The sequence below is a fragment of the Mustela nigripes genome, chromosome 13, assembly GCF_022355385.1.
Source record: "Mustela nigripes isolate SB6536 chromosome 13, MUSNIG.SB6536, whole genome shotgun sequence".
NCBI lineage: Eukaryota > Metazoa > Chordata > Mammalia > Carnivora > Mustelidae > Mustela > Mustela nigripes.
In genome coordinates, this window is record NC_081569.1 from 45365555 (window position 1) to 45378568 (window position 13014).

Here is a 13014-nt window from a genome sequence, read left to right on the forward strand (position 1 = left end):
AGTCTTCCAGCAAGAGAATTTTTTGGCCCTCTGTTTGGCTTAGTTCAATAGGAATTTTCCTTGCAGTCATCCGAGGATGAACGGGTACATAGGTTTTTCACCCACACCTAAAGTGTCCAAGATTTATTATAGAATTATTTTATTCTAAATTATTTTATTTTATTTTTTTAAGTAGGCTCCACACCCAGCCTGGAGCCTAATGTGGGGTTTGAACTCACAACTGTGAGATCAATACCTGAGCTAAAATCAAGAGTCAGATGCTCAACTGACGAGCCACCTAGGCACCGCATACTTATTTTATTATAGGATGACTTATTTATAGGATTCTCCAAGCCTTAGGCTTTATCTTCTGTCCCAGCTCCCCTTACCCAAAACAAAGCTGAAGTTCACCAGCTTGAGCAAATACAAGTTCGGACAAAAACAACTTCAAGGCCATAGAACTGAGCAATTACAGTGACATCATTTAGGTGAAGAGAATATAAATGGTGCCTCCTGGTGTTATATCCCTGAACCATGTTGTCAGTTACCTGTCCGGGTTCCTACTTTACTTCCCTTTGGGCTGATAATTCCTTGGTTTCTAGTTTATGCTTCAGTGCTTTGAAGAGGTGTAGGATTTTTTAAAAATTTAAATATTTTCAGTGGAAAGGGCAGTCTGAATGTCTAGCCTGTCATATGCCTAGAAATAGAATTCTTAAAACTCAACTTTATATACCCTATAATTTATAAAATTGTCTGATAGCCTAATTTGTTCAAATAAAAATTACCCTTTTTCTTTTTTTCTGGCACCAACATTTTCATAGGAACAGTTCAGTGGAATTAGAAAGAATCCATAGTCATTGGTTCGTAACTATATTCCCCCATGAATTTTACTAACATATGTACTGGATTTACATTGAAATACCAATGTAGCACAAAGGTTTAATAGTGACCACAATTTTTTTAATGTTTCTCAGAAAATGAGTACATTAAACCAGAATCATGTGTGTTCGTTGCATAGAAAGTATTGTGTCTCCATAGTTACATTAAACATAACAAGTACAAAGGGGAAATGTCTTTTGGTGGTTGATAAGCTAAAAGGAAGTGAGTCTTGTTGTACTACAATATTAGGAATGTTTTTAAACTTTAGTTCAAGAATGGAAGGTTTCAGATTCTTCTGTATTATCCGTTGCTCAAAAATAAGTTAAAGTAGTTATGGGAAAACCACATGTAGAGTCAATGCTTAGAGTTGGTGTAGGGATATCATGTAGAAAACATGATACAGAGATCATTTTCCATGGTTTATTTAATTCTCTCAGTTATTTATGGTATTTTCCCTGAGGTATAACTTGAAAAGTTCTAGAAATTAAAGAGAAAGGAAGTTGAACGCTACATCAAGAACTAATGAGGTACGTACTATATGTTGGCTAACTGAACAGAATAAAAAAATAAATTAAAAAAAAAAGAAAGTTATCTTAGCTCAATGTTAGCCCTACTTCCCACTTTTATAAAACATTCTAAATCAGCCTTGGAGATGATAATGTCCATTTGTTCGTTGAACCAATCAATTAATTAATTAATTCCCATTAATTGATTAATGGAAATCTATAATGGGTTGTTGTAAGGAAGGTATGCATTAGCTAAATGTTGCCTTGATCAAGGTATAGAAAGAACATTAAAGAAGGAAGATGCCTGGGATTCAGTCCCCATCCTGGTTCTCCTTAGTGCTATGGCTTTGGGTAATCCTCAACCACCTTGGGCCCTAAGTTTCTTCATCACTTGCTGTAGTGTTGGGTCAAACTGCATTACTGCTCCCCGTACCTGCTGCATGATTTCCCAATTCAATGTCTTTGTTCTTATAGTTATGTACCTAAAATGCTTTCCTCCACCACTGCATGACTAAGTCTACCTAGCCATGGCATCCTACTTCTTAATAATCCTTCTAGTACCAATATTTCCCTGCCAAGCTTCCTTGACACCAGAGGTTACCTTTCCCCCTGATCTCACACAGCACTTTTTTTCTTTAAACTCAGAGGTATCATTTAATGTTTTATAGATTATATTATGATTTCTTTTGTAGATATCCATACTACTATGCTTCTCTTCGAGGGTAGAGTTTCATGAGGGTAGAACCCCATGCCTGCTCTATTTTTGTACTCCCCCCATAATATCTAGAAAAACATCCTGAAGATTATATGTATTCAGTAAACATCTGCTGAATCTCAAAATAGGAAATAATAATGCTTTTCTTGTCAATGAGAGAGGTCTGTGTTAGATGATAGCTTCAGGCAAGTTCCAGCTTTTAGACCAATGATTATGGAACACTAATGAGGAATGCTGGATATGGATAAGTATTTATCCATTATGAGGAGAAGGAAAGAGAATACTTGAGTGGATCAGAGCCCATTTAAAAGCTGAGATGAAGACAAAGTTAATGGTGCAAGAGTAGGTGACGAGCAGTATAGATCATTCTAGTCATTTTTAAAAAGTTCTTTTCTCCACTGCCTTTTTTCTTTCTTTAAAGACTACAAATACCTGTGCACAGATGGCATATTATATACCCAATTTTGAGAGACTCCCTGTGGACTTGAGCCAGAAAGTGAATTGCAATTTTAGAATGTAGTTAACAGTTTCAGAGACATAATGTTGAATAAAAGAAAGGAGACACAAGACAGTCTACACTATATGATTCCATTAGTATGAAGTCCAAAAACATTTGGTTTTGCACTTCAAAACGAATTTCTGATGATAGAAGTTAAAATAGTGGCTACCTTGGAGGGTGTACGTACGTTATACCCCAATTTTTAAAAAATGCAGTTAACAATTCTGATTGTGCCACATATCACTGATGGGCAGTTGAAGGCTAGATCCAAGCTATGCTGTGTGTTTCCTGGAAGAATGAAGCACACTTTTAAAATTACAGTTTTCTCTGCAAACCTGTGACCAGATGGCTCTCATAAATAATGCATCAAAATATGGTTAGAACTATAAGAATTTGTGACGTGTGATAAAATGAAAGCAACCAATGATCATATGGTTTACTCATTTTGACTTCCATTGTGATTTTCTGGGAGAGCCAGGATCACCAATAAATTGTCCTTCCATAAGAATGGAGTAAGTACTGTAGGAGGACACTTGCTAGCTGTGTGAAGCCTTAAATAAGTCACCGGCTCTCTGGGGATCAGATGCTTCTTCTGTTAACGGAAAAATATTTTATCTGTTCAAAGACCGAGGATAGGATCAATTGATCTCTGAAGACTCGTTCCCCTCTCAGAATCTTTGGTTTATGGAAGCTGGAACTATAAGAACAATCCTGGGTCAAGCTTTCACATTATTAGAAATAGGATGGGAAAGTAAGTCGCTTTAAAAATCTGTAATAAGAGGCAACAAAAAAATGTAGGTGGAATTGGAGTTCTGCCAAGTAGTAAGAGATCCAGGTGGAAAACATCTTTTCAGATGCAGCCAGCTACCTGAAACCATTTGCTGTTGTTCCCTGGGGATTTCCCTAGCCTTTGGCATAGGGTTTAACTTAATAATGCTAAAAGAAAGAAAAAGACAGAGAGGAGGAAAGAGAAAGAGAGACAAGGGAACATTTTCAAAGCATTCCATGGTGTTTTTCCTCTGTGGGTTCATATTTGCAGAGAAAAAAAAAATCCATTGCAGAAAATGGTATTTCATAAAATATATGAGCAGAGAAGGAGCACTTGTCTAAGTTTGGCTTAAATAAAATCTCACAACTAGGAGGAACCGCATGGCATCATCTTTCTTACCGTACTAGTAGTTTTTTTTAAAAGAGGCAATGGAGACCCAGGGAAGCTAAATGACGTGTTAAGTTCACTCAGCTGGGAGGAGCACAGCGCCTACTTGGGCTTCCAGCCTGTTTTATCATCTTCTGCTGCACTAGGCTGCCCCCTGTGGTTCCCTTCAGACGACTTGAACTTTAAAGAAGCAGCAGGGAGGAATTCCACCGTCCTTTGTTTTAATAGCAATTGAATAAATGGGAAGCTGATTTAACTGCGAGTCGAGTCGGAGGACTCTAGCCCTTTTACTTGTTGGCTGGCTTGGGAAATCATTGAACTTCTTCGAGCTCAACTTCCTCATCTAAAGTAACAACTCAACAAGGTCCCCTGCAGCAGAGGACAATCGAAGCAACCTATGAGAAAGTGCAACGTGGTTATTAAAATGGAGAAGTTCTTATCTACTCGGCAAATTAAGGAATTAGTGATTACAAAACAATAGTAACTGATAAGAATGCCCAGGGCAAATGCGCCGTTAACAGCATTCTTAGAAAAGTCAGTGACCCTCTAACAGAAATGTCCAGTGTAATCAGTTTTCCTAAGTCTCCAAGGACCTTTCCCTAATATGTAGATGCTGGTTGTAAAAAGAATCCTTCTGTGAGTATACATATCTCTATCCTCCTTTACATTTTGTATTACCTTTTTCAATTTGTGAGCCCAAGATGGTGAAAATGGTGTCCTATTGTTATTTTAATTTTCATTTTCCTGATTATTAGCAAAGCTTGGCATCTTTTCATCATATTAGAAGCGTAAATTGATAAAGCTTGTTGGAAGGCTGCTGGACAGTCCCAAGTAAAAACTGAAGTGCCTATTCCTTTCAAACACAAAATGCCATTTTTCAGTTGCTCCCTTAGAGAAATGATGCTCAGATGTATGCTAACAGAGGCATGCGCAAAGTGTTTACCACAGCATTGTCTGAAATAACAGATAACCAAAAACAACCTAAATAATCATCAACAGGTGAAGTGGTCAGACAAACTACATAATATCCAAACCAGAGAACACTGTGTAACCATTGAAATGAAGGAAGTAGAGCTTCAACATGAAGAAAAAATCAAGTTGCAGAATAAGATGTACAATATAAACACTATTGACTGAAAAAATGAAAATAAAACCATGTATTTATATATATGTATATATATATACATATAGGTATGCATGTAAACAATAAGCAAATGTCTTAAGAATTATGTAGGAAACCAAAAACAGGTTACCTAAGGGAAAGAGACCAAGTGAGCAGGTGGCCAAGGGAAACTTCCCTATTCTTTGTATTGTTTGAATCTTTAAACAAGAATGTATTTGTGTATTACTTGGCTAATTAGTAAAAAAAAAAAAAAAAAACCCTATATATGTATGTGTATATATATATATATATATATATATATATATATATATATAGTTTTAAAATGATACAGAACACTAAACAATAAAATTTAAAAGAGAGAACATTATTATTTCAGTATAAGAAATTTTGGGGGTTTTCCAGAGTTGTAAGGTAAGAAGAGTCCTAAACTAGAGCTGAAATAATATGATACCTGCCATTCAAATGAAGAATAAAAAGTGTACTCAAAAATCAAAATCATCCGGGTGCCTGGGTGGCTCAGTGGGTTAAGCATCTGCCTTCAGCTCAGGTCATGATCCCAGGGTCTTGGGATCAAGCCATGCATCTCATCTCATCAGGCTTTCCGCTCAGCAGGGAGCCTGCTTCCCCTCTGCCTGCCTCTCTGCCTCCTTGTGATCTTTGTCTGTCAAATAAATAAATAAATTCTTTAAAAAAATCAAAATCATCCACCTGGATATTTAATATTATATAGAAATTGACTGATTTTTCTTTCACTTTTTGTCCAGATAGCAAATAGATTCAGATTGAGGTTCACCTTTCATGCCATTGGTTTTAATTTACTTCAATAATTGCTGCATCCATCATCAATATTTAAAATTGACCCGAGTCCATTTCAGTGAGGTCAACTCTCCTTTTCAGCATTGATTTTTTTTTTTTTCTCTCTCTCTGATCACAGATGTATCATATGCTTGTTGTGAACAGGAATAAAAATTTGGAAGCTTGGAAGAAAAGATAATATAACCCCATCATCAAAAAGAAATTTTTTTTGAAGTGTTTTTTCTGGGGTGCCTGGGTGGCTCAGTGGGTTAGGCATCTGCCTTCAGCTCGGTCATGATCTCAGGGTCCTAGGATCAAGCCCCACATTGGGCTCCCTGCTCAGCGGCAGTCTGTTTCTCTCTCTCTGTCAAAATAAATAAATAAATAAAATCTTAAAAAATAGAAAAAGAAAGTGTGTTTTTCCACTTTTGGCTTTCAGCTAGAGGAGGCAAAAATATAACTGTCTTCAACCATCTGATAGCAGCCACCTCCACCATGCAGCCCAAATTCGTCTCCAGTGAGATCAAAGTCGTGTACCTGAGGCACCCATGGCAAAGTTGGTGTCACATCCCTGAAGAGTAGAGATTGGCCCACTGAGTTGGTCTTTGAAAAAGGCTGGTGATGACATCACCAAAGCGACCTACAGCTGGATGGGTTTAAGGATTACAGTGAAACTGATCATTCAGAATAGACAGGCCCAGATTGAAGTGGTACCTTCTGCCCTGATTATCGAAGCCCTCAAGGAACCACCAAGAGACAGAAAGAAGCAGAAAAACATGAAGCACAGTGGAAATATGACTTTTGATCAGATTGTCAATATTGCCCAACAGATGCGGCAGTGATCTGTAGCCAGAGAACTCTCTGGAACCGTTAAAGAAATCCTGGGGACTGCCCATGTGAGGGCTGCAATGTGGATGACTGCCACCCTCATGACATCATAGATGACATCAATAGTCATGCAGTGGAATGCCCAGCTCATTAACTGCAAAGGAAAGTATTTCAATAAAGGATCATTTGACAACCACAAAATTGCTTTCCCTTTGCATATAGGTGTTCAAGGATTTGAGTTAATACCAAGCCTACAGTTTTGTATCCCCTTTTTCAATTAACATTTTATGATAAGCGTTTCTGCATTCATCGCAGATTCTTCAAATATGTTTACAATGGCACAGTGATATTCCAAATTGTGGGTACACTAGAATTTATATATCTCATCTCCATTGTAGGAGGAAATATCTCCATTATTTTCACTATTATACTTAATTCTATGAAGAACAACCTTGCATACAATTTTTTCCTCCCATCTTTGATTATGTCCCTAGGATATATGCCTAGAAATGGGATTATAGGACTGTGCTGGTTGTTTTCCATTCCTATCCCCCACTCCCTTCTCTGCCTTTCTTTATACTGCTCTCTGTCTTTATAGATAGCATCTCCAGGATTCCTCGCCTTTAGGATTCAGTCAGTGGGTGGCACCAAGAGGAGATCAGAGGGCAAGAAAAAGAGAGAAGTAAGGATATCTCCTCCTCATTCTCTCCCTACTTTTGGGGCGGTGGCTGCATGCCCCTCCCTACCTCCAGCCCAACTCCCTTCCTTGGTGGTCCCCCCTCCACTGTTCTAGCTCTTTTTTTTTTTTTTTAAAGATTTTATTTATTTATTTGACAGACAGAGATCACAAGTAGGCAGAGAAGGAGGCAGAGAGAGGAGGAAGCAGGCTCCCTGCTGAGCAGAGAGCCCAATTGGGGGGCTCAATCCCAGAACCCTGGGATCATGACCTGAGCCAAAGGCAGAGGCTTTAACCCACTGAGCCACCCAGGCGCCCCTGTTCTAGCTCTTACCACTGGATTCTATTCCAAGATTATTTTCTCCCTCGATCCTTTAGCTCTAGATATGGTAACAGCTTCCCACTATTGCTTTTGTTTAGGTGCCTCAGTATCCTTTGTTTACTCCTTTAACTTGGCCTGTGTGTTGCTAAGTAGTCTTTTTATTAAAGTCTCTTCCTTTGAACCATCCTGGTGAAACCCCTTTCCTCTTGGGATCCTGACAGACATAGGATAAAAGAATATCATCTTCTGAAATGCATTCTTGGTAGATATTGCCAAATTGCATGGCAGAAAGTTTATACCCATCTCCACTCCCATTGGAAGAGTGTGAAACCCTGATGAGATGAGCTCTTTAAGTTGCAGTCAAGTTTTGAAGGCATTCGGTTTCCTATTTGTTTTCTGGTGCCTTTTTCTCTCTGATGTCACTCAGAGGCAAAGTGTGCTGCCATAGACCATTGAAAGAAAAGTCATTCACGACAAAGGCGAAAATATTGGGATAAACACTTGTATATCATTTACAAACTTGAAATTTCCAGTGCCGGAAGAGACCCTGGATTTTATTGCGAAAACAATTTCTTTGACACCAATGAATAGGGAAGAACACACCTGCCTGGGCACACAGTCTGATGTGGTTTGGGGGTGTCAGTTTACCTGCAGATGACAGCTAAACTCTAGCCCAGGAAACCAGTGGAAATAATAGTGCTGCAGCCTATAGGTCTCAGTATCCACTTTGCGGAAGAATTCCTACTTCATATTATTAGTCCTGGCTTTTTTAGGAGAGCAGTTTGTAGGTACATGGCTTATGAGAAAGAGAATCCACAGAGACATCTTCCATTGCTTCTTCTCAAATGAGAGGCGACTACACAGTGGGCATTTTATACAGTGGTTGCTTTAGCATGGGGCTGAGATTTTAGCCCAGTGAGCTGGATGTTTTCTGTAGCTGACTCCTGACACAGGAAGAAACATTGTGTTTTCCATTTTCTTGAAAATAATGAGACACCTAGTGGGCACAACACAAAAATGTCCTTATGGGAGATGGTAAATTCAGTCAGTATTCATGTAAATGATATCCAGTAAGTGCCTTAATGCTTAATTCTACAAAAATATTCTTATTAGACAAATACCCAGAGCCAGGAATCAGACCAGCTATTCATGCGTATTGGATAATCAAGATAGATTATTACCATATGTTTTTCTAGCACTCAATAATTATCAAAGTCCTTTAAACATAAAGTTTCTTCCCACGACACTGAGCATAACAGTCTCCCCTACCAGGCTGTTGGCTCCCCAAAGGCAGGGGTCACACTTTCCAGAACCAGCTCACTGTATAATGTGTAGAGAAGAGGTGCTTGGTAAAGATTTGATGAACTGAATTCATCTGGTTCACTATGAACCATACCCTATAACCCTTCACTTTTGTCCATGTCCAAGCAGACTGTAGGTAAGTCCCCTTGCTCTCATAAATACCCACTGGCCTTCCCCTCTCATATGAGCAGCATTTATTCCATTGCTAGAAACCCTTAATGGAAGGTCACAGTGTGTAAAGCAGGGGTGGTCAATCCATGCCCCAATTAAGACTCCAGTGGAGGCCTTCCTCAGAGGATTTTCCATGTTAGATTACCTGGTATTGAACTCCACTTTCATCCCATCCTGGGGCTTGTGCATTTCCATCATCAAAGAGCCCATATTTTATCAACTACCTGGAGTATAGATGGAGTAACTTGACACAAGCAAATCCCAAGGTGTTCCTGGTTAGTCTTTGTCTTTGGAAAGTACCTTACTGAAAAGTCCTCACCATACATCACCTGAAAGGGGAACAAATCCTGTGAGATTATCTGGGTCAAGGTTTCTAAAACCCAGGTTTATGGATCCTTGGAGTTTTCACTGATGAATTTTCAGGGTCTACAAGTTAGCTGTGAATATCTTCAATTTTAGATATCCTTCTATGACCATTCAAAGTTAACATAAACGCTTTCTGGACCATCTGGCTAGCTACCTCATAAGTGAATCTGGACACAGGGATTCACTGTCCCACAGAAAGTATTTATCTGGGGACCCAGTAGTCAACTAAAATAATATCATATAACTTTTTATTGAGATATAATTAACATATTATAAAATTAATCCTTTTACACTGTGCAACTCACTGGTTTTTAAGATATTCACAGATTGTACAATGACCATGATTATTTAATTCCAGAACATTTTCATTTCCCTTCCCCCGCCAAATCCCTATTCCCATTAGCAGTCCTTACCTATTTCCCTCTCCCTCCAGCCCCCGATAATTACTAACTTACTTTGTCTCTTTGGATTTGCCTCTTCTGGACATTGCACATAAATGGAATGGCCTCTTGTGTCTGTCCTCTTTCATTTAGGACATTTTCAAGATTCATCTGCTGTGACATATATCAACACTTAGTTCTTTTGCAAGATGGAACATTTTTTCATTGTATCCCCTTGCTTATCCATTCGTCAGGTGATGGACATTTGATTTCGTTCCCACTTCCTAGCCATTATGAACAACGCTGCTTTGAGAAACTTTTCATTCTAAGTTAAAAAAATTCAGGTCTGTTAAGTCTTCAGATACATTGTTGGGGTCTGTGACAGCTCAAATTTGAGAAGTACTGACCCAGGCTGACTCCACACTTGACTATAGAAAGAAACTGGTCAGGTGACATTCACAGAGTTAATGGAAGCTTCTCTTCTACGACCAGCTTCATAGTGCCAGCTTGCTGTCTTTTTTACCTAGAAAAACCTTCCTAAGTTTCTCTCATGGCGAGAACCACCATTAGCAGCGTGGTTAACTCTTAACTAATAACACCGGTGACTGTTGATCCAACCCAGATGTTGGGCAGCTTTTAATTCTCCCAACTCCTGGCCTGAATACTGGTAATATTTCCTCAGGCGAAAAGCCAGCAAAAAGAATCACCTGGCCAAACATCCCCATTCCGCCTGCTTTTCTTAGAGTGGCCTCCCAGGGGAGCTCTCTAGACAAACAAAGCTTGTTGACCCAGTTTGAAGGCCTGGGAAATTATCATGTGAGTCACTGGGATGACAGAACAAAGTGCCAGGCCCCTGAGAAACTCTAAGCATAGGCTTCCAGTATCATTTGTGTCCCAATAGGGAAGGACCAGGAATCTCAGGGAGGCCTGCCACTTTTCACCGAGCCTCTTCTCTAAGTGGCTTTCAAGCTCCTTGGCCCTTTGTGTGGTACCCCAGAGGCTGAATCCTGTTTTCCTCACAGCAGGCTTGGCCAACAGCAGTTCACAGAGTGGCCCCTCAGCTGTAGGAAACCAAAACAATCCTGGATACTTAGAAGACATATAGTGTAGTTTGGAGCAAGGCCACCATTCTTTCTGGGAAGGAGGCGTTGAAGCTGCTACAAAAGTTTCCAATTAAAGACCAAGAGTTCAGAGCCCGTACTTTAATATAATGCTCATATGAGGTAAGCCAGGCCTTACAAAACAGTACCTCTGAATCACCTGAGTATTTTATAATGTTCTGAAGATTTTACTTCCTAAATTACACAAAGAGCTGGGGAAACATGGGCATAAAAGCTGTGCAGGTCAAACTTGTTACATTTAGATGGTGTGGAAATTTGGTGGCCTCAATGGGTGTGAGGTCAGAATGAATGCCAAAAGTTGTATGGGTCCTCACAGAACTCCTGTAGGCATATAGGACTCCTGAGGAAGGATAAGTACTAGAGTAGGGGCTTCTAAATATCCAGCATGAGGACAAAGGAGGAGGTATTCATAGGACCAAATGAGGAGAGGGTCACCCATGGCCTCTTCCTTTTTTTCTCATTTCTTCTTCTTCTCCTTTTCTTCTTTAAAGCCACACCTGATTCCACCACTTATTCTAGAGCGTTCGTCATCAGGAGGATGTCGTTTTAACACATAATCCGATCCAGGATTATAAATTCATGCCTGGTGGGTGTTTGAAGAGAGTGAGTGACTCCGAAATTCCTCCCACTATGGGAATGGCACATGAAGTCTCTCCTTCGTGGATTTGCAGGATCCGCTTGGGCCCGGAAGAACTAGAAGAGAATTCCATCACGCGTTTTTAGCGTCTTTAGCCTTAGTACTCTCGTCCCCTCACTTCATTTCTTGATTTATCCCTTTATCTTTCCTGCTTCTGTCTACTTCTGACAGATCTGGCAAAAATACAGCAGACTTGGAGAACCAGGCTGTTCACTTCCCACCCCGGTGCTGTTGCCGCAGATGGCTTCCGAGCTGCTGCCTCTTGGACTTGGGGAGAGTGTCAGCATCAGTCTTTGTCAGCACAGTCGTGGTGTCTGTCCTGTGGGCTGGGTGCCCTGCAGGGCCAGGGGGTCAACCCCAGGCCCACCCTCCTGGGACTCAGTGGAGTGCTCAAGGGGGATTAGAGAGAATATTTAGAATTAGACAATAAAGATGAAAGACGAGCAAAATCAAGTAAAGGTATTTCATTTGTCTCACAGTAGCTTTGCGAAGCATGACAGTGAAGTGTCAGCAGCACTGTCCATTAGAACTTCCTGGGATGATGGAGATGTTCTGCATCTGTGCCATCCAATCTGGTGAGGACACATGGCTATTGAGCAAATGAAAGGTGGCTAGTGAGAAATTGAAGTTTTTATTTTGTTTCATTTTAATTAACTTAAATTTAAATGGCCACATGCACGGGGAGCCTGGGTGACTCAGTTGGTTAAGTGGCTGCCTTCCGCTCAGGTCATAATCCCAGGGTCCTGGGATCGAGCCCCGCATCGGGCTCCCTGCTCGGCAGAGAGCCTACTTCTCTTTCTCCCTCTGCCTGCTGCCCTGCTGCTCTACTTACTTGTGCTCTCTACCTCTCTGTCAAATAAATAAATAAACATCTTTAATAAAATATATAAATTAAATAGCCACATGCGACCAGTGGCTGCTATACAGGAGACACTAGTATTTCAAAAATAGCGGAGAGAAGTAGGAGATCAGGCATTGGTGTTTGAGTCCTGGTTTCTAATCCCACCTCCTCAATGTTATTAGTTTGTAACACAAGGAAAGATATTTAACCTCTCCGTACCTTTTTTTAACACCATAAGATGAGGCCACTAGTGTCTACCTTATGGTGTTGTTATGATAGGTAAGGGGGATGCGAGTTTGGGTAAAAGGAAGGAATCATTGACTGGTATACTCAATCAACAAAACCCGCCACAAATATCTGGGAGAGGTGAGGATGTGTAACCTTTTCCCAAACCAGAGACCCCTAGATTACCAGCTGTGTTGCCAAGTTGTGGCAGTGGCATTAAGAGCTCATATTCACAGCTCCTTTTACTTTTTTGATGTTTTCTTTCTTTCTTTCTTTTTTAAGATTTTATTTATTTATTTGACAGAGATCACAAGTAGGCAGAGAGGCAGGCAGAGAGAGAGAGAGAAAGGAGGAAGTAGGCTCCCTGCCAAGCAGAGAGCCTGATGTGGGACTCAATCCCAGGACCCTGAGATCATAACCTGAGCCGAGGGCAGAGGCTTAACCCACTGAGCCACCCAGGTACCCTTTTTTGATGTTTTCATTGGTATCTTAC

At 40.2% G+C, this 13014-nt stretch overlaps 1 pseudogene; it reads left to right on the forward strand.

Annotated features, from left to right (window-relative positions):
- Positions 1 to 6147: 6147 nt before the first annotated feature.
- LOC131999284 (large ribosomal subunit protein uL11-like) lies at positions 6148 to 6634 on the forward strand (annotated as a pseudogene).
- Positions 6635 to 13014: the final 6380 nt, after the last annotated feature.